The sequence below is a fragment of the Octopus sinensis genome, linkage group LG22 (assembly GCF_006345805.1).
Source record: "Octopus sinensis linkage group LG22, ASM634580v1, whole genome shotgun sequence".
In the NCBI taxonomy this organism is placed as follows: domain Eukaryota; kingdom Metazoa; phylum Mollusca; class Cephalopoda; order Octopoda; family Octopodidae; genus Octopus; species Octopus sinensis.
The window spans coordinates 6,759,299-6,781,798 of record NC_043018.1 but is presented as its reverse complement, the minus strand read 5'-3'; the positions used below and the strand labels follow the sequence as shown (position 1 = coordinate 6,781,798).

Sequence of the window (22,500 nt, the reverse complement as noted above, 5' to 3'; positions counted from 1 at the left end):
AGACCTCTGGACGTATGCTGTGACTGAGAAGACCTGGCAGATAAAGTGAGTTCACAGCTGTAACCTACACCAGTGTTGCATAACCAGCCCATTCAAAGTACCTTGGATCGTAGGGTAACATGATGTGCTTCAGGAAACCTATTGAGTCAAGTACATCAATATCAAAATCAAATCAAATGGAAATTGTAGTTGTGACCCCGTGCTGGTAGCATGTAAAAAGCACAATCCAAACGTGGCCGATGCCAGTGCCACTTTGACTGGCTTCCGTGCCAGTGACACGTAAAAAGGCACCATCCGATCATGGTCGATGTCAGCTCCTCTGGCCCCTGTGCTGGTGGCATGTAAAGAGCACCCGGTACACTCCTGGAGTGGTTGGCATTAGGAAGGGCATCCAGCTGTAGAAACACTGCGAGATGAGATTGGAGCCTGGTGTAGCCTCCTGGCTTCCCAGACCCCAGTCGAACTGTCCAACCCATGCCAACATGGAAGATGGACGTTAAACGATGATGATGACGATCATCATCATCATCATCACCATCATTATTTTTATTATTATTGAGTGAGAGAGCAACACATGCCATCAAAGTGAATCTGAGGTGAAAATATACGAAGCCTAGTATACCTGCCATGACTACCTGTCTGAGGTGGGTACACCAGGCACATGCATCAGAACCAAATGTGTGTCACATGGTGACCTTATATCAAGACAAACAGTGCATGATCTTTCAGGTGGGGTCCAGTTAGAATTTTTTTCATGCCAAGTAGCCCATCCTGCTCAAATGGTCCCTGAATAATGAAAGAAACATCCATGTTTCTTGTGGTGAATTAGTTAAACCCCAAAGAATTCCTCATCATGCTATGATGCTCCCCCACTACTTCTGCTCGTGATCAGAGATGCACATATCGTCAGCCACTAAAGGACATGGTTAACTGGTTAAAGTCAAGCAACTGACAAACAAATCTGTCGTACTGAGTAGAGTATTATCATCATCATCACCACCACCACCACCATCATCATCATCATAATCATTACCACCACCACCACTACCACCACCATCATCACCACTACCACTGCTGCCACCACCACCACCGCTGCTGCCACCACTACCACCACCATTATCATCATCATCATCACCACCACCACTGCTGCCGCTACCAACACCACCACTACTACTACCACCACCACTACCACCACCGCCACCACCATCATCATCTTCATCATCATCATCATCATCATCATCATCACCACCACCACCACCACCACCACCACCATCATCATAATCATTACCACCGCTGCCTCTGCCACCGCCATACCACCACCACCATCACCACCATCATCATCTTCATCATTATCATCATCACCACCACCACCACCACCACCACCACCACCGCCACTACCACCACCACTACCACCACCACCACCGTCGTCGGCATCGTCTGAGTAGTCTTATTGTTATTGCGTGTGTCTCTACAGAACGTAGCGCAGCTCTGTGTCGGTTGGGTACAATGCCGTGTGATTAATTTTTAATTAATCAATTAACACACCAATAGACATTTCATTTCTAGCTCAGTGAAGTCGATGAAAGTTACAAACTTTTGCATGTTGATGTTGTTGTTGTTGTCACCGTCGTCGTTGTTGTTGTTGTTGTTGTTGTTGTTGTTGGTGTTGGTTCTAACTTGTTCAGATCAATGGCAAGGGAGTTAATTTGAAATTTTGCACTCTCTCTTCACAGTTGATCGTTCGAGAAATTTTATACATCTTTCTATATTATCATTGTCTGTGTGTGTGGGTGTATGTGTGTGTATGTATATGTGTGGATGTGTATGTCTGTGTGTATGTATATGTGTGTGTGTATGTGTATGTCTGTGTGTGTGTATGTGTGTTCATTGCATCGTAATGCTAGCTACTGTCCTTGGTCATCATCATTATCATTATTATTGCCATCATTATCATCACAATTAGCATTATTTTCATCAACATCATGGTCATCATCATCGCCACCGCCGTCATCTTTTGTCGTCATCATCATCATCATAAAACTTTACCACCATCGTCATCATCATCATTATCATTGTCATTATCACTTGCAGAAGCACACTACCATTACCACCACCACCACCACCACCACCATCATCATCATCATAATCACCTGCAGAAGCACTACTACCACCACCACCATTTCAATCTCCATGTTTCCATGCTCGCATGGGTCTGTCGAAACCTGTTCGGCCCTCTTTTGTTTTGTTTTGCTTCCTCCACTCACAGGTTTTTCCTTGTTGACAGTTGTCCCTTAATAATTTCTACACAGAATAATGACACTACTTTCAATTAATTTTATTCAATGCATGATGGCTGTGAAATAAGGAGCTTGCTTCCCAACCACATGGTTCTAGGTTCAGTCCCATCACACAGCAACTTGGGTAAATGACTTTCTTCTAATATAGCCTTGAGCTGAGCAAAGACTTGTGAGTGAATTTGGTAGACAGAAACTGAAAGAAGCCTGTTGTATATATATATATATATATACATCATCATCATCAATACACATATATACTCTTTTACTCTTTTACTTGTTTCACTCATTTGACAGTGGCCATGCTGGAGCACTGCCTGTAGTCGAGCAAATTGACCCCAGGACTTATTCTTTGTAAGCCGAATACTTATTCTATCGGTCTCTTTTGCCGAACTGCTAAGTTACGGGGACGTAAACACACCAGCATCAGTTGTCAAGCAATGCTGGGGGGAAGGGGGCCAAACACAGACACAAAAAAACATATACACACACATACATACATATATATATACATACATATATATGCTGGGCTTTTTGTAGTTTCCATTTACCAAATCCACTAACAAGGCTTTGGTCAGCCCGAGGCTATAGTAGAAGACATTTGCCCAAGATGCCACGCAGTTGAACTGAACCTGGAACCATGTGGTTCGTAAGCAAGCTACTTACTACACAGCTACTCCTGTGCCTATCTATATACATCATCATCATCAATTCATATATATATATATATATATAATGACTGGTGTAGCAGCATAATAGTCAACTGCTACAAAGGTAAAGGCGACGCCCTAGAGACAATAACTACAGGGGCATCAAGCTGCTGGATCAGGTAATGAAGGTTACGGAGAGGGTTATAACCCAACTAATTAGAGAGGAGATTTAGCTTAGATGATATGCAGTTGGGTTCGTGCCAGGGAAAAGTACTACTGATGCTATATTCCTGGTAGACAGCTGCAGGAGAAATACCTAGCCAAAGATAAGCCCTTGTACCTGGCTTTTGTTGACTTGGAGAAAGCCTTTGACAGGGTCCCCCGATCCCTTATCTGGTGGTCAATGAGGAAACTAGGGATAGAAGAATGGTTGGTGAGAGCTGTGCAAGCTATGTACAGAGACGCTGCTAGTAAGGTGAGGGTTGGCAACGAGTACAGTGAAGAATTCCGGGTAGAGGTTGGGGTCCACCAAGGTTCAGTCCTCAGTCCCCTCCTATTTATCATAGTCCTCCAGGCAATAACGGAGGAATTCAAGACAGGTTGCCCCTGGGAGCTCCTCTATGCTGATACCTTGCTCTAATTGCTGAGTCACTATCAGAACTGGAGGAGAAGTTTCAGGTGTGGAAACAAGGATTAGAATCGAAGGGCCTTAGAATCAACCTAGCCAAAACCAAAGTCCTAATAAGTAGGAAGGTAGATCAATCCAAACGCCTTCAGGTAGATGGCCCTGCTCGATCTGTAAAAAAGGTGTAGGTAGAAACTCTATAAGTGTAAGCTATGGACACATAAGAGGTGCAGCAATGTCAAGGAAGGCTAACTAGGAAAATAGTTTTTGTTGTCTGTGGCAAATGCTCAGGAGCAATAAACACTGGAAATGTGCAGAGATCAACTTCTGCCACGTTCCAGGGAGACAAACTAGAAGTAAGTTGATAGCTTCCGCTACCTAGGAGACCAAGTCAGTAGCGGGGGTGGGTGTGCTGAAAGTGTAACTGCTAGAGTAAGAATAGCCTGGGCAAAGTTTAGAGAGCTCTTACCCCTGCTGGTGACAAAAGGCCTCTCGCTCAGAGTAAAAGGCAGACTGTAGATGCATGTGTACGTACAGCCATGCTACATGGTAGTGAAACATGGGCCGTGACTGCTGAGGATATGCGTAAGCTCGCAAGAAATGAAGCCAGTATGCTCCGATGGATGTGTAATGTCAGTGTTCATAATCGTCAGAGTGTAAGTTCCTTGAGAGAAAGTTGAACCTAAGAAGCGTCAGTTGTGGTGTGCAAGAGAGACGGCTGCGCTGGTATGGTCATGTGACGAGAAAGGCTGAAGATAGTTGTGTGCAAAAGTGCTACACCCTAGCAGTTGAGGGAACCCGTGGAAGAGGTAGACCCAGGAAAACCTGGGACGAGGTGGTGAAGCACGACCTTCGAACTTTAGGTCTCACTAAGGAAATGTCTAGAGACCGAGACCTATGGAAGTATGCTGTGCGTGAGAAGACCCGGCAAGACTAGTCAGGCCATAACCCGTGGCCCCTACCTGGGATGTAGTCAGTCCTCCTGTGCATACCTTCCTTCTTGTGACACTTATGAAGACCTGTTGAGGCAAGTGAAAATCAAATCAAAACAAATCAAAAGATGAACATCAGTGGAATTGTATTCTTTGTGGTACCAGTGCCGGTGGCACACAAGAAAACCACCAAACCCAAACGTGGCCGTAGCCAGTACCGCATTGACTGGCCTCCGTGCTGTGGGCACAACAAACACCATCCGATCGTGGCCGTTCGCCAGCCTCATCTGGCACCTGTGTCGGTGGCACATAAAGACGCCATCCGAAGACCCGGCGACGTAGTCAGTCCACCTGTGCATACCTTCCCTCTTATGACACTTGTGAAGACCTGTTGAGGCAAGTGTGTGACACTTGTGAAGACCTGTTGAGGCAGAGGCAAGTGTGTGACACTTTGGAGACCTGTTGAGGCAAGTGTGTGACCCTTGTGAAAACCTGTTGAGGCAAGTGAAAATCAAATCAAACCAAATCAAAATAGATGAACATCAATGGAATTTGTATCTTTGTGGTTCCAGTACCGGTGGCACACAAGAAAACCATCCAAACGTGGCCTAGCCAGTACCGCATCGACTGGCCTCCATGCTGTGGGCACAACAAACACCATCTGATCGTGGCCGTTCGCCAGCCTCATCTGGCACCTGTGTCGGTGGCACATAAAAACACCATCCGAAGACCCGGCGACGTAGTCAGTCCACCTGTGCATACCTTCCCTCTTATGACACTTGTGAAGACCTTTTGAGGCAAGTGTGTGACACTTGTGAAGACCTATTGAGGCAGAGGCAAGTGTGTGACACTTTGTGAAGACCTGTTGAGGCAGAGGCAAGTGTGTGACACTTGTGGAGACCTGTTGAGGCAATGTGTGACACTTGTGAAGACCTGTTGAGGCAAGTGAAAATCAAACCAAATCAAATATGAACATCAATGGAATTTGTATCTTTGTGGTTCCAGTACCGGTGGCACACAAGAAAACCATCCGATCGTGGCCGTTCGCCAGCCTCATCTGGCACCTGTGTCGGTGGGACATAAAAACACCATCCGAAGACCTGGCAACGTAGTCAGTCCACCTGTGCATACCTTCCTTCCTTCTTGTGACACTTGTGAAGACCTGTTGAGGCAAGTGAAAATCAATCAAATCAAATCAAAATAGATGAACATCAATGGAATTTGTATCTTGTGGTACCAGTGCCGGTGGCACACAAGAAAACCATCTGAACGTGGCCTAGCCAGTACCGCATCGACTGGCCTCCGTGCTGTGGGCACGCAACAACAACCATCCGATCGTGGCCGTTCGCCAGCCTCATCTGGCACCTGTGTCGGTGGCACATAAAAACACCATCCGAAGACCCGGCAAGACTAGTCAGGCCATAACCCGTGGCCCCTACCTGGGACATAGTCAGTCCACCTGAGCATACCTTCCTTCTTGTGACACTTGTGAAGACCTGTTGAGGCAAGTGAAAATCAAATCAAATCAAAACAAATCAAAATAGATGAACATCAATGGAATTTGTATCTTTATGGTACCAGTGCCGGTGGCACACAAGAAAATCATCCGAACGTGGCCGTAGCCAGTACCGCATAGACTGGCCTCCGTGCTTTGGGGACGTAACAAACACCATCCGATCGTGGCCATCCGCCAGCCTCATCTGGCACCTGTGTCGGTGGCACATAAAAACACACCATCCGAGCGTGGCCGTCTGCCAGCCTCGTCTGGCACCTGTGTCGGTGGCACATAAAACAAACACCATCCGAGCGTGGCCGTTCGCCAGCCTCGTCTGGCACCTGTGTCGGTGGCACATAAAATCACCCACTACACTCTCGGAGTGGTTTGGCTTAGGAAGGGCATCCAGCTGTAGAAACACTGCCAGATCTGACTGGCCTGTGCAGCCTTCGGGCTCCCCAGACCCCAGTTGAACCGTCCAACCCATGCTAGCATGGAAAACGGACGCTAAATGATGATGATGATGATGATGATGATATACACACACACAAAATGTGACCCTGTGTGTATCGTTAGCGATTTTTTTTCCTCTGTCTTCTCTTCTCTGGATCTTACCTCTCCTATGTTTCCGATGAAGAGCTCCACTCGAAACGTTAAACCCTCCTTCTTTCCTTCTTTCCTGAGCGTCCATAATACTATATTTGTTCCATGTCCTCGCGTTGTTGTGTTTTTTGTGCTTTCTTGTTTGGATTAACTTTATATATATATATATATATATATATATATATATATATATATATATATATATATAATATATATATATATATATATGTATATATATATATATAGTGACTGGTTAGAATATATATATATATATATATATATATATATATTCCAACCAGTTACTATGATTGACCACTAACTCCACAAATTTTTTATTCTCTCTCTGTTTATTTCCTTGTGTCCCTTTCTATTGAAGAGCATAGGCTCGAAACATAAAGGAATTTCTCACCTTCCTGAGCATCAAACTAATACATCTGCTTGTTGTTTATACCCCTGTCTTCATCCTTTGCTTTTCTGTAAATTTCAACTCTCTCTCTCTATATATATATAACACCATCATCATCATCATTTAATGTCCATTGTCCATGGTAGCATAGGTTGGACAGTTTGACCAGGGCTGGCAAGCTGGAAGGCTGCAACAGACTCCAGTCTGATTTGGCATGGTTCCTATGGCTGGATGCCCTTCCTCACACCAACCACTTCGAGAGTCTAATGGGTGCTTTTATGTGCCACCACATGGGTGCCATTTGTGTGACACTAGTATCTGCCACAACTGCGATTTTGCTTGGCTTGATGGGTCTTCTTCTCAAGCACAACATAATGCCAAAGGTCTTGGTCAATCTTCTTTGCTTCTGTAAAGCCCAACTCTTGAAAGAAGCTTTTCATGTGCCACTGACATTCTCCACTTTGCCTCTGTGAGGCACAATGCTCGAAAGGGGGCATTTTACATGCCAGTAACATGACACCAGCATTTGTCATGACTACGATTTCCCTTGACTTGACAGGCCTTCTCAAGCACAGCATATCACCACAGGTCTTGGTCACTAGTCATTGCCTCTGTGAGGCCCAAAGCTCAAAGATCATGCTTCACCACCTTGTGCCATGTCTTCCTGGGTCTACCTCTACCACAGGTTCCCTTCACAGTTACAGATTGGCACTTCTTTAGACAACTGTCCTCATCCATGCCCATCACATGACCATACCTGTTTCTTTATTACCCACAAGGGGCTAAACATAGAGGGGACAAACAAGGACGGACATAGGTATTAAGTCGATTACATCGACCCCAGTTCGTAAGTGGTACTTAATTTATTGACCCCGAAAGGATGAAAGGCAAAGTCGACCTCGGCGGAATTTGAACTCACAACGACAGACGAAACACCACTAAGCATTTCGCACAGCGTGCTAACGATTCTGCCAGCTCGCTGCCTTAACCAGCTCGCCGCCTTATGCCAGCTCGGACCATACCAACACAGTCGTCTCCCTTGCACACCACATCTAATGCCCCTTATGCCCAGCTTTTCTTTCAAAATACTTACACTCTGTTGTACATGCACACTGACATTGCACATCTAGCAAAGCATACTGGCTTCATTTCCTTCAAGCCTGCGCATGTCTTCGACTGTCACAGCCTATGTTTCACTGCATTGTGGCATAGCTGTTTGCACACAGGCATTATAAAATCTGCCTTTCACTCTGAGGGAGAGGCCCTTTGTTGTCAGCAGAGGTTGGAGCTCTCTGAACTTTGCCCAGTTTATTCTTATTCTGACAGCTCTGCTCTTGAGGGATCCACCCCAACTACTAGCTTGGTCACCTAGATAATGGAAGCTTTGGTTTACTCCCCTGGCAGTTGATGGAGTCTATTTTCTGTGTATTTTCAGTGTTTATTGCACTTGTGCATCTTCCACACACAAAATCTATTTTCCCTGTTAACCTTCCTCTGATATTACTGCACCACTTATATGTCCATAGCTGACACTAGGTACATCTTATGAGAGTTTCTACCTATGCCTTTTCTACAGATCGAGCAGGATCATCTATCTGAAGGGATTTTTGAATTGTCTGCTTTCCTACTTACTAAAACTTTGGTTTATGCTAGGTTAGAGCTAAGGCCCTTTGATTCTGGACCTTGCTTCCATACATGAAACTTCTTCTCTGGTTCTGGTTGTGATTCAGATATAAGAGTGAGGTCATCAGCATAGATGGGCTCCTAGGTGCAGCTTGTCTTAAATTCCTCTGGTCCTTAGTGAACCCTTACTTGTACCTGAATTCTTCACTGTACTCATTGCCAACCCTCACTTTATTGGTAGCATCCCTGTACATTACTTGTACAGTTTCACCAACCACTCATCTATCACCAGTTTCCACCAGATAAGAGATTGGGGGACCCTATCAAAGGCTTTCTCCAAGTCAACAAAAGCCAAGTACAGAGATTTATCTTTAGCTATGTATTTCTCCTTACCAAAAATATAGCATCAGTGGTGCTTCTCTCTAGTAAAAAAAAACAAACAAACTGCATCTCATCTAGACTAACTCTTTCCTTAATTAGTTGGGCTATGATCCTCTCCATAACTTTCATTTCCTGATCCAACAATTTGCTACCTCTGTAATTACTATCTAAGGCATCACCTTTACCTTTGTAGTAGTTGACTATGGTGCTGCTACACTAGTTGTTGGGTATGACTCCTTGTGAACCACCTGATTTACAATATGGGTGACTTGACCAAAACACACACTGCCAGATATTTTAATTATCTCAGTAGTGATTCCTGATAAGCCGGGGGCTTTCCCTGTCTTTATATCTTTAATAGCTTTATCTACCAAGGTACCATCAATTCATATAAGTCGTCCCTCAATTGGGTCAACATTTGGCTGACTCTCCTCCTCACATTCCTTCTCCACGTTCAGCAGTCTTTCATAATTATTTCTTTACTACCCACAAGGGGCTAAACACAGAGAGGACAAACAAGGACAAACAAACGGATTAAGTTGATTATATTGACCCCAGTGCATAACTGGTACTTATTTAATCGACCCCGAAAGGATGAAAGGCAAAGTCGACCTTGGCAGAATTCGAACTCAGAACGTAGTGGCAGATGAAATACTACTAAGCATTTCGCCTGGCGTGCTAATGTTTCTGCCAGCTCGCTGCCTTTCATGATGTCATCTCCAAGCCTCTTTCTTTGCAGAATCATTAAATGCAAGTGTACCATCATCCATGCAGGTACATCCCCATAGCCTAGCAGTTCAGTTCAGCAAAAGAGATTAATAAAATAAGTACCTGGCTTAAACAAGAAATAAGTATCGGGATCTATTCATTTGTCTAAATCTTCTTCAAGGCAGTGCCCCAGTATGGCCACAGTCTTGTGAGTGAAACAAGTGAAAGACACAAGATTAAAGATCTCAAATTAGTTTTTAATTGTTGTCGTTTGATGACCTCTTTTTAATGTCATATATAACTTAGTGTCATTCCATGTGTTTGTGTGTTTGCATGCCTGTGTGTCTGAGATTGTGTGTGTGTGATTGTGTGTGTGTGTTTGTGATTGTGTGTGTGTGTGTTTGTGATTGTGTGTGTGTGTGTTCATGTATGCAGGTGGGCTGAAAAGCTCATTGGTTGACTATGAAGGAGTGATGCTAGAGCTGTGAAGTCTTGTGTGCATTGATTTCAACCCTTCTTGTAGATAATTGTATTGTTTCTCCCCCAGATAAACTGATATCTGTCTGTTCAAAGATGACTTCAAATGTAGATTGTAGCGAATTGTATTTTTGTATCTTTCACTATATTCTTATTGTTGTTTTTGTCTTTTCCTTGATGTTAACCCTACCCTTTTTTGTGTGTTGTATTTTGTCTTTTTATGTAGTCCTCAATGTCTTAGGCTGTTGTGGCCTATAAAAGAAATCATTATCATCATCATCATCATCATCATCATTATTGAGTGAGAGAGCAGTGCATGCCATCAAAGTCACACTGGGGTAAAATTTACGAAGTCGAGAATACCCATCATGATTACCTGATAAGGGTACACTAGGCACAGGCATCACAACCACATTCGATTGACATGGTGATCTCATATCAAGATAAACAGCACATGACCTTGCAGGTGGGGCCCAGTTAGAATTTTCTACAAGTCAAGTAAGCTCATCCTGCTCAAAAGATCCCTGAATAAGGGTTGTTTCAGGAGGTTGAATGAAGGTGTTTCCAAAGATGAATTATCCAAACCTCTAATAATTCCTTTCAACACATGGCTATGCTGTTCCCCATCACTACTTCTGCTCGTGATCAGAGATGCACATACCATCAGCCACTAAGGGACATGCTCAACTGGTTAAGGTCAAACAACTGACAAGCAAATCTATGGTATTGATCAGAATATTTGCTGTAGCTCATCTTTTATACCAAGACAAAACAATGTTCATGATAACACTTCCAATCAGAAGCCATGAGAGCCACTGCCTGGTACTGCATCAGAGCTATCCTCCTCATCATTATTATTAAGGTGGTGAGCTAGTAGAATCATTAGCACACCAGGAAATATGTCTAGTGGCATTTTGTCCATTTTTCCTTTCTGTGTTGAAATACCCTTCATCTTTTCAGGGTCTATAAAATAAGTACCAGTCGAGTACTGGGGTCGATGTAATTGATTTGTGTCCTTCCACAAAATTTCAGGCCTTGTGCCAACAGTACAAAAGATTATTATTATTATTATTATTATTATTATTATTATTATTATTATTATTATTATGATTACTATTTTGTCTGTCTTTACATTCTGAGTTTGAATTCCACTAAGGTCGACTTTGCCTTTCATCCTTTCGGAATCAATAAAATAAGTACCAGTTGAGTACTGGGGTCAATGTAAGCACTCCCACAAAATTTCAGGCCTTGGGCCTATAGTAGAAAGGGTTATTATTATTATTATTATTATTATTAATATTACTACTACTATTATTATTATTATTATTATTACTACTACTACTACTATTATTATTATTATTATTATTATTATTATTACTATTACTACTACTACTACTACTACTATGATTATTATTATTATTATTATTACTATTATTATTATTATTATTATAATTATTCAAAGTGAAAACTTCAGCAGCAACAACAATAAAGGTGGTTGCTGTTGTTGTTGTCGTTGTCGTTGTTGTTGTTGTTATTTCGAATATATATTCTGAGTGAAAACTATTTTCTTGACCTGACCTTTTTTCTGTTGTCGATTAATCAGAGATGAAATAGTTTTAAATGGAATTTATTTTTAGTTTAACAAAATAACAAAGAAATAACAAAAAAAATAAAACACAATGATGGTGACATTAACAATTTGTAAAGAGTTTGATGTTGAAAATTTTGTTGTTGTTGTTGAGGCCTAGGCCAGGCCTGATTGAGCAGACTTATGATTGTGTAGACTTAAGACTGAGAAGACTTAGGACTGAGCAGACTTATGATCAAGCAGGCTTATGACTGAGCAAATTCATGATTGAGCAAACTTCTGACTGAGTGTACTTATGATTCAGTGTACTAATGATTGAGCTGACTTATGATTGAGCATACTTATGACTGAGCAGGCTTGTGATTGAGCTGACTTATGATCGATGTACTTATGATTGATATGACTAATGATTGAACAGACTGATGACTGAGCAGACTTATGATTGAGCAAACTTATGATTGAGCATACTTATGATCAAGCTGACTTATGACTGAGCAGACTTATGATTGAGCAGAGTTACAGCCATGCAGAATTACAACTGAGCAGACTTGTGACCAAGCAGACTTATGATTAAGTTATTCCAGCCATGTTCATATCATCATTGTTGATGTTGCTATTGTTGCTGTTCAACCCTGAATGAGCAACCCCAATATAATCAAAAGAATTCTGACCATGACCATCTCTCCTGCTTGGTATATCCAGGAGTACCTCGTTTAATGTTACCTTCCCTCTCTTAAGGTGGTACAGTGTGATTTGGCAGCTATTTCTAGCAGTTAGGATGTTAATATCCAAAACACTTTTCAGAAATATTGAATCTACCCCAATATTTTACTGGTACTTTAAATTGTTTTAGACTTCTATTTTCCTACATTAATATCCAGGATGCTTTGTAGGAATATTGAACTACCCCAGTATTTTACTGGTATTTTTATTTCATCATAATCTTCACACCTTGAATGCTTTACAGGAATAATAAATCTACCCCAGTATGTTATGGTACTTTATTTCATCATAGTCTTTTATTATATTTCCATTTATATCCAAGAAATTTAAAAAGAATATCAAATCTACCCCCACTATTTTGCTGGTACTTTAAATTATCTTAGCCTTTTATCGTAAGTCCATTCATATCCAAGATTTGCTTTCTAGGAATATTAAATCTCCCCCAGTAATTTACTGGTACTTTATTTCATCATAATCTCCACATCTTGGATGCTTTCTAGGAATATCAAATCTGCCCCAGTATTTTACTGGTACTTTGAATCATTTTAGTCTTCTATTATAATTCTTTTATTATCCAAGATGCTTTCAAGGAATTTCAAATCTACCCCCAGTATTTTACTGGTACTTTGAATTATTTTAGTCTTCTATTATAATTCTTTTATTATCCAAGATGTTTTCTAGGAATTTTTAATCTACCCCCAGTATTTTATTTTGTTGATCACTACAGTGCCAAAAGGCAAAGTTGACCTTCATAAGATTTTGACTCAGAACTTTAAGAACCAAAACTAAGTGCTACTGGCATTTTGTGTGACGCACCACCAATTCTTACAAATATAGCTGAATTTTTTTTCACTTTTTAAAAAATTCTTTTACTTGTTTCAGTTATTTGACTGTGACCATGCTGGAGCAACACTTTGAAGGGTTTTAGTCGAACAAATCATCCACAGGACTTATCTTTTAAAGCCTAGTACTTATTCTATCGGTCTCTTTTTGCCGAACCTCTAAGATATAGGGATGTAAATACACCAATAATGGTTGTCAAGTGCTGATGGGTCAGGGAACAAGCAGAGACACAAAGACACACACAAATATAGATATATACATACATACATATATATATATACACACACACACACACACACATATATATATATACAATAGGCTACTTTCAGTTTCTGTCTACTAAATCCATTCACAAAGCTTATAATGGCCAAAGGTTATAATGGAAAACACATGTCCAAGGTGCCCTGCAGTAGGACTGAACCTGGAACCATGTGGCTAAGAAGCAAGCTTCTTACCACACAGCCATGCCCGAAAGAAGATGGGCTTCTTTTCAGTTTCCATCTACCAAATCCACTCACAAAGCTTTGTTCATTCCAAGGCTATTGTAGAAGACACTTGCCCAAGGTGTCATGCAGTGGGACTGAACCCTGAACCATGTGACTGGGAAGCAAGCTACGTACCACGCAGCTACGCCTATTGTTGTTACTGATGTTGTTGTTGCTGTTGTTGTTGAGCAAAGTGGTCTTCTGTAGTGGGAGAAGTCCGAAACGTGGTCCTTTGCTATTCGTAAGACCCGCAGAAGAGAAAGCAGGTCAACCCCCGACACCGAGAGCATCGACGGATGGATGAATGCGCATCCAGGCTCAGCAGTTGCGTAGTAAGTCGGGGACAAAAAACAGGAAGAAAGAGTGAGAGAATGTTGGAGCGAAAGAGTACAACAGGGGTCGCCACCATCCACTGCTGGAGCCTCGTGGAGCTTTAGGTGTTTTCACTCAATAAACACACACAACGCCTGGCCTTGGAATCGAAACCGCGATCCTCCGACTGTGAGTCCACTGCCCTAACCACTGGGCCATTGCACCTCCTGTTGCTGCTGTTGTTCTTTTCAATAGCTTTTTAACTTTTATTGACAAATTTATTTTGACAAATTAAACTTAAATATTGAAGTGAATCGAACGGCTTTTGTGTGTTTCTTAAATGACTTACAAACACCTTCCACGCTGCAGTTGTTTTCGTTTCAGCACACAATCTCAGAACAAGTCACTTGCTATGCAAGTACATCTCCGAAATTTAACTTTTATTGTTTTCAATTTTGTTAAGATTGATGTTGTTACTTTCTTACCACTCAGTCAAGTGCAAATGTTGCTGTTACCATTGTTGTTGTTGTTGATTTTGCTGTGATATTAAATGTTAATGTTATCAACAGTCTTGTTTTCCTTAATAATCACACGTGTTGTTTTGTTAATGTAGTCTCTGCTGTCAATATTATTATTGTTCTTGTTGTCGATGTTGATGTTGATGCTTTTCAAGTTGTTGTTGTTGTTATTATTGATTTCAATGTTGCTGCTGCCACTCTTGATAGTCTTACTGTTATCATCATCATCTTCATCACCACCACTGCCACCACCACTAACATCATTGTCGTCATTGTCATCGTCGCCACTGCCATCACCATCACCATCATCACCATCATCATCATCATCATCACCATCATCATCATCATCATCATAATCACCATCACCATCACCATCATCATCGTCATCATCATCACCATCATCACCATCATCACCATCATCATCATCATCATCATCATCATAATCACCATCATAATCACCATCACCATCATCATCGTCATCACCATCATCATCGTCATCATCATCATCACCATCATCACCATCATCATCATGATCATCATGATCATCATGATGATGATCATCATCATCATGAACTCCACCAACATTGTCGTCATCAACATTATCACCATCATCATCACCATCATCATCATCATCATCATCATCATCATCATCATCATCGTCATCATTATTATTATCATTGTTAATATTATTGTTATTGTTATTATTACTATTGCCGTTGTTGTTGTTGCTGTTGTTGTTGATAATGTTGATTTAACTGTTATTGTTATCAAAATTGTTTGTTTTCATCAAGACAGCTGTTGTTGTTGTTGTTGTTGTTGTTGTTTTTGCTGTTGTTGTAATCGTTAATGTTGCAAGTGTGTCTAATGTGTAGATTACCGACATTTGATATAACCACCACACAAACACACACAAGAAACTGGCAACTAACTATACACTTCATCAACTCTGACATCAACGAACACACCATACAAGCGCACAGTATAATCCATCGCATTTCATCTGCGTAGATTACTGATATGAACATTCATCCATATACATATTTGCATATGATATATATATATACATACATACACATATATATGCATATATATATATATATATATATTATATATATATATATATATATATATATATACATACATATATATACAAGGGTATGTCTAAAGTTATATGTACTCTTGTGTCTGTAATTTAGTAATGCAAGCGAGCCCGGAGACGTTGCCGGGAACCCCGGGAAGAGTTCTCTCTTCTTCGTAAAGGACTGCGTCCGTGGAATCGGTTCGTCCGGAGATACGGATATGGTACCTGTAGAGCGCCGCGTCTCGGGTGGCGTCCAGTGCGCTCTCGGCGGCCCTGGAAAATACGCGTCCGTAATGAATCGCAGCTCTCGAGTCGGTCCGTACCCACCATCCGCAGCAGGTCTCCAAGGTGTACAGCCTCTCGTCGATAACGCCAATGTAGGTAAGGGAAGTCGGCAAGTAGTAAAACAGAAGCAGGTGTTGAACAATTACATCATTTATGTTCTTGCTTTTTGATGCGATCCTTCCAGGGGTCTATAAGCTTGCCGATTCCATGGAGAAGAAGGTTTCTGACTGCTAGTGCAGCCATTTTATGCACCACTTCCTGTGTTCTTGAGCAAAACACTCCATTTCATGTTGCTCCAGTCCACTCAGCTGGCAAAAGTGATTAATTTTGAGATAGACCAGGGTACCAGTATGACCCAAAAAGGTAACTTTTCCTCTTTCACCATTTTCTGTGCTTCTTTATCAATAGCAAATCGTTGACCTTGTTAAGGATGTTTAACCCTTTAGTATTGCGTCCCCAAAGTCCATCCCCTCCTCACTGTGGTGGAGACGCTGGCAATGGGTAGTGTCAGAGCTATGCCGTCGGGAACTTTGGTTCCTGGTAGGGCCACCCAAGGTAGATTGGTCTGACACCGAGTGGTATTAGGGCCACAACCCAGCAGACGGAGCTATGGTAAAAATCCTTGGAGTGTCTGTTTCGACAACCGGTGGCTCTTCAGTCGTTCTGTCCCTGCATCTGTGGACAATCTGCGGCAAACAGGATGTCTGTACATGTGGGATTGTTGGGGACCGCTTGTGAAATCCACATATTCCCACGAAACTTCTTCCATGAGTAGAAGAAGCTGACTCAACCCGCCCAGGGTGAATGTCACCACAAGTACGAGTAAGTAAGTAGTATTCAGATTATTCTGTCAAATGTAATGCTTACGTAACGAAATTGTTTTGAATTAATCAGACAAAGACATCGCAGCATTAAAATTTTCAGGATGTAGTTGCTTATTCTTAGAATGACATTGTAGGATAAGTGTGCAAAGCCAGATCCGGCCAGTTTGAACATAGAACAGATAGAATATTTGGGCCGGATATGGCCGGTTTAAATGCTAATGGGTTAAGCAATTCAAAGATGTGATAGTCAGAAGGGGTAATGGCTAGACTGTATGTAGGGTGCGGCCATCCACATGTGGGCGTGCATCATTAAGCAACAGTAACACTTACTTTGACAAATAGATCTCAGTGTTTTCTTTCTCTTTTACTTGTTTCAGTCATTTGACTGTGGCCATGCTGGAGCACCGCCTTTAGTCGAGCAACTCGACCCCGGGACTTATTCTTTGTAAGCCCAGTACTTATTCTATCGGTCTCTTTTGCCGAACCGCTAAGTTATGGGGACATAAACACACCAGCATCGGTTGTCAAGCAATGCTAGGGGGACAAACACAGACACACAAACACATACACACACACATATATACATATACATATATATGACAGGCTTCTTTCAGTTTCTGTCTACCAAATCCATTCACAAGGCTTTGGTCGGCCTGAGGCTATAGTAGAAGACACTTGCCCAAGGTGTCACACAGTGGGACTGAACCCAGAACCATGTGGTTGGCAGGCAAGCTACTTACCACACAGCAACTCCTGCGCCTGTGCAAATTACTGGTTTCAGTCTGTTGGTCAGCTAGTGATCACTAGTGACTGTAGACCCCCTTTTCCTGGTTACATTTCTATATAGGCTCTTTTGCATCTCCAAAAATGGTTGGCATCACATTTCCTGCTGGAGGTTGAGTCTTGAATTCCTCTTTTGCTGGTGACTCCAAGTTTTTCCACTCCAAGTTCTGCCTCTTGGATTCTGGCTCAAAATGATGGGCTCAAGTCTTGTTTCCTGTGATGGTTCTCTCCAAAATGATGTCTTGCAAACAACTTGCACATGCAAGTGCTACCAGTCAAACCTCCGCATACCGGAAGCCAGCAAGTGTATGGGGTCATCAGAAGAGAATGCGTGCTGTTTCAGGGCCTACCTCTCGATGGCATCAATGCGCACGAGGCGGCGAGCTGGCAGAATCGTTAGCGCGCTGGGTGAAATGCTTAGCGGTATTTCGTCTGCCGTTATGTTGTGAGTTCAAATTCCGCCAAGGTCGACTTTGCCTTTCATCCTTTCGGGGTTGATAAATTAAGTACCAGTTACGCACTGGGGTCGATGTAATCGACTTAATACCTATGTCTGTCCATGTTTGTCCCCTCTATGTTTAGTCCCTTGTGGGTAATAAAGAAATAGGCATCAATGCACACTGCCCCCCCCCCCCTCACTGATATGAGACCCTGCTTGCTAGATCAGCTGGTTATCAAATAAAACTCAATATTCTTCTAGCCATCGTCTCTTTATAACCAAATCCAGTGGCTAGCCTTCTCCACTGTAGATTGGATATCGGTCATGGTGGTATTGACTTTACGATGAGTTAGGCCTAATGATAACAACAGTCGTCTCACACTGTGTCCAACATCCATTGTTGTAACGGGGTCAAGTACATATTGACAGATCTCCACATAATTTCACTTATGGGCTTTGGTAGGCTCTCTTGGTACCCATCTCACACAGACTTCACTGAAGCAAAGCTTTCTGTGGATAGTTTTATATTCAGAACCATGACTAATTTGTGGAGAACATGCCACCTCTTTGATGACCACTGGTCAGTTTGTCAGCACCATCTCTTGAGCTTGTTGAATCTTCACATCATTGGTGGAGGTTCCTGAGCACGCTGCACCCTCTTCAGGCTTCAGACTTGTGTGGCCAGTTTAAAACTTTCTAATCCACTCATACTTGCTTCCACATATATACACATATATACATACTTACAAAGTTAAATACAAACATATTTATGTGCATTACAGCCCCCAAAATAAAATTTCTGGTGCTTAAAACAGATGTAAAAACAAAAATAAAAGGAAATATCTTGATATCACATGCAGTTTATTAACCACTCATTCAAAAGCAAGTACCTCCTGATTCCTATACCCAAAAAGAGAATTTATAGTAATTGCTATTCATATCAGCTACAATCTAGAACTTGTGGGCTAGACTAATTTGCATACCATGTATTTATTGGTGGCAAGATTAAATAATTGATAAATAATCATACACAACATTGCATATATTAGAAAACTTAATATAAACTTAAATTAGTTGAAGTATGACTCTTACATAATTGTCCTTTGATATGTGGTCAATGGACTGTGGAACAATGAGAGCACTTGTGCTGGTGGCACATGAAAAAATCCTTCGAGTGAGGTCGTTGCCAGTGCCGCTGGACTGGCTCCTGTGCAGGTGGCACATAAAAAACACCATTTGAGTGTGGCCATTGCCAGTACCGCCTGACTGGCCCTTGTGCCGGTGACATGTAAAAGCACCCACTACACTCTCGGAGTGGTTGGCGTTAGGAAGGACATTCAGCTGTAGAAACTCTGCCAGATCAAGATTGAAGCCTGGTGCAGCCATCTGGTTCACCAGTCCTCAGTCAAATCGTCCAACCCATGCTAGCATGAAAAGCGGATGTTAAACAATGATGATGATGATGATGAATATAGGATAACAGATGAGTTTTGTTGTTGATTTGGGTTTTAATGGTTATATCTGTTGACAGATAACATGCAGGGATAAAAGGTTTTAGACAGACAGACGGATGGATGGATGGATAATGAGAAGAATAGACAGACAGACAGGTAGATAGATAGACAGATACCCAAAGATAGAGATAGAGAGAGAGAGAGAGAGAGAGAGAGAGAGATTGATAAATAGATAGATAGATAGATAGATAGATAGATAGATAGACAGATATATGGGTGGATAGATAGATGAAAAGATAGATTGGTAAGTAAATAGATAGATAGATAGATATACAAACATCCCTGTCCTGCCTGCAGTGAGTGCCCTTTGTTTGTAATCTCCTATGAAAAAATGTTTGGAGAAGGAGAAAATATTACTTTGCTGGAGAACAGGTGAGGGATAATGACAGGAAGAGCATCCAGCTGCAGAAAGTCTGTTTGAATGAATCCCTTCCGACCCATGCCAACGTAAAAAAAACAGATGTTAAAAAGAAGATGATGATGATGATGATGGTGATGATGATGATGATGGTGATGATGATGATGAGGAGGAGGAGGAGGAGGGCAACGACAAAAATGAAATGCCATCATTTCCCTCAACATCATCTTCCTGCTTCTTCTTCTCCTCCTCCTCCTCCTCCTCAGCACTGTCATCATCATCATCAGTCTAACATTTAGGTTTCAATTTTTGATTTATATCATATTTCCAAATAATTCTTATTACAAAAAATTTTTTGTTTTGGCATTTGAGAAGCTTCAAACCTAAAGACGCACGCTTGCATACGCATACCGTTGCATGCACACCACATACCTACATACCACAAGCACAGACTGACAGCCCCCCCCTCCCACATATATATGTATTTATTTAAGAATGATTATGATGACGATGTTGATGACGATATTTGTGTATATGTTACATATATTATAAATATATACATAATTTCATAATTACGTATATAATTGACGCAGATGGTTTTGTGGTTAAATGCCTAACTGACGGGTTGGATAGGTTTGGATTTTTTCAGAAAAAAAATCAACCAGCTAATTTGCACATCATAAATACAGTAAAAATAAGTGGAACAGTAAAAATACGCGAGGCTTTTCTCAAGTTTAAAATGTAGCGTTGATTTTGTTATCTACATTCCAATGATGGAGCCTTGTACCTCTGTTAGAAACTAGCTCCTTCCTCGGAGGAAGTATTTTAATGATTAATAATGGAAGAGAACATACATACGAACATACATACATACATACATACATACATACATACACACATACATACGTACTGTTGTAAAGCGTTCTTTTGCCACTGTTGTATCTGTCTTTTGATTACGGTTGTTGCTCTGACAGATATTCTTATATTCCCCCCCAAGTCGTCGATAGGATGGTTCTATCTGGCACTATGCGACCCCCAGTCGTACAGTGTTATTATCCTGAAAAGGTTGGAGCGTTATAATGTCCACTCAGTATCACAGTACAGTTACCATATCAGCAGAGATACAACTATCAACACTGTCTACATGTACTCTCGACCTTCTGACCTTCCTTCTGTCAACCCACTACTCGTTTATTTGTAATGGCTGGTTACTACCACTTTTTCCCAGGTGGGGTTTACAGTTTCATTATACAACACATACATACAAGTATACATACATATTTCTTTCTTTTTTTATTGCCCACAGGGGGCTAAACATACAGGGGACAAAAGTCTTGGTCACTAGTCATTTCCTCCGTGAGGCCTAAAGTTCGAAGGTCATGCTTCACCACTTCATCCCAGGTCTTCCTGGGTCTACCTCTTCCGCAGGTTCAACTCAGCCACTTGGGTATGGCACTTTTTCACACAACTATCCTCATCCTCATCCATTCTCGCCACATTATGATGATGATGATATTTATAGGTAAATATGTATGTATAATATAAATAGTCATGGCTGTGTGGTAATAAGCTTGCTTCCCAACCACATGATTCCAGGTTCAGTTCCACTGCGTGGCACCTTGGGTAAGTGTCTTCTCCTATGACGTAGGGCTGGGGCTGACCAAAGCCTTGTGAGTGGATTTGGTAGACAGAAACTGAAAGAAGCCTGTTGTGTATATATATATATATATATATATACGTGTGTTTGTGCCTTTATGTTTCTGTTTGTCCCTCCCCCTATCACTGTTATGTTGGCAAATGATCTTTATTCTAGAGTACGGTTACCGAAGGTCTCTCGTTTATAGATTTGGAAATAATAATTTTCTATTTATTAGATCAGTGACTGTGTGTCACTTTGAAAAGTATATATTTTGAACAAGAGTTTAGTAGTGCCATCTCTAGCTGAGCAGTTATGCTGTGCTGATGAAGAGAAATAACCCAGCAACCATTGGTACGCAGATATTGCTTTGAGCTGAATGGAGATGCGAAACAACCTTGTTTGAAAATATAAGGACGCAGATAGTGTGTGGTATAGCCAGCTGGAGACGATGTTTCCCAGGGCTAAATAACAGTAACAATCGTCCTAATAAGAACTGCCACATTTTGTTAGCATATAATCTTTATTCTCGAAAACTGTTACTGAATGTTTCTCAGTTCAGAAATTTAGAAATAACAATTTTTTATTTATTATATACATATGTATGCCTATGTATATATATATATATATATATATATATATATAAATACTTGCATATGTATGTGTGTGTCAGTATATGTGTGTGTATACATATATATATTTATATATATGTATATACATAAATACATATGTGCATATATATATATGTGTGTGTATATATATCTATATATATATACATATACATATATATATATACATATACACACATATATATACACACATGTATATACATATATATATATATGTATATACACACACATGTATGTGTATATACATATATACACATACACATTTATGTATGTATATATACATATATA

General features: G+C 41.1%; 1 protein-coding gene and 1 long non-coding RNA gene across 2 annotated transcripts in view; both read left to right on the top strand.

Moving 5' to 3' along the window:
* Positions 1-22,500, top strand: part of LOC118767475 (HEAT repeat-containing protein 4-like) — a 472,731-nt gene that overhangs the window by 417,655 nt on the left and 32,576 nt on the right. The gene's annotated exons all lie outside the window — the stretch shown is intronic.
* Positions 9-19,988, top strand: LOC118767504. The gene is made up of 5 exons (XR_005003426.1): positions 9-19; positions 58-59; positions 16,002-16,142; positions 18,386-18,396; positions 19,979-19,988. It is a non-coding gene; the product is annotated as an uncharacterized LOC118767504 (long non-coding RNA).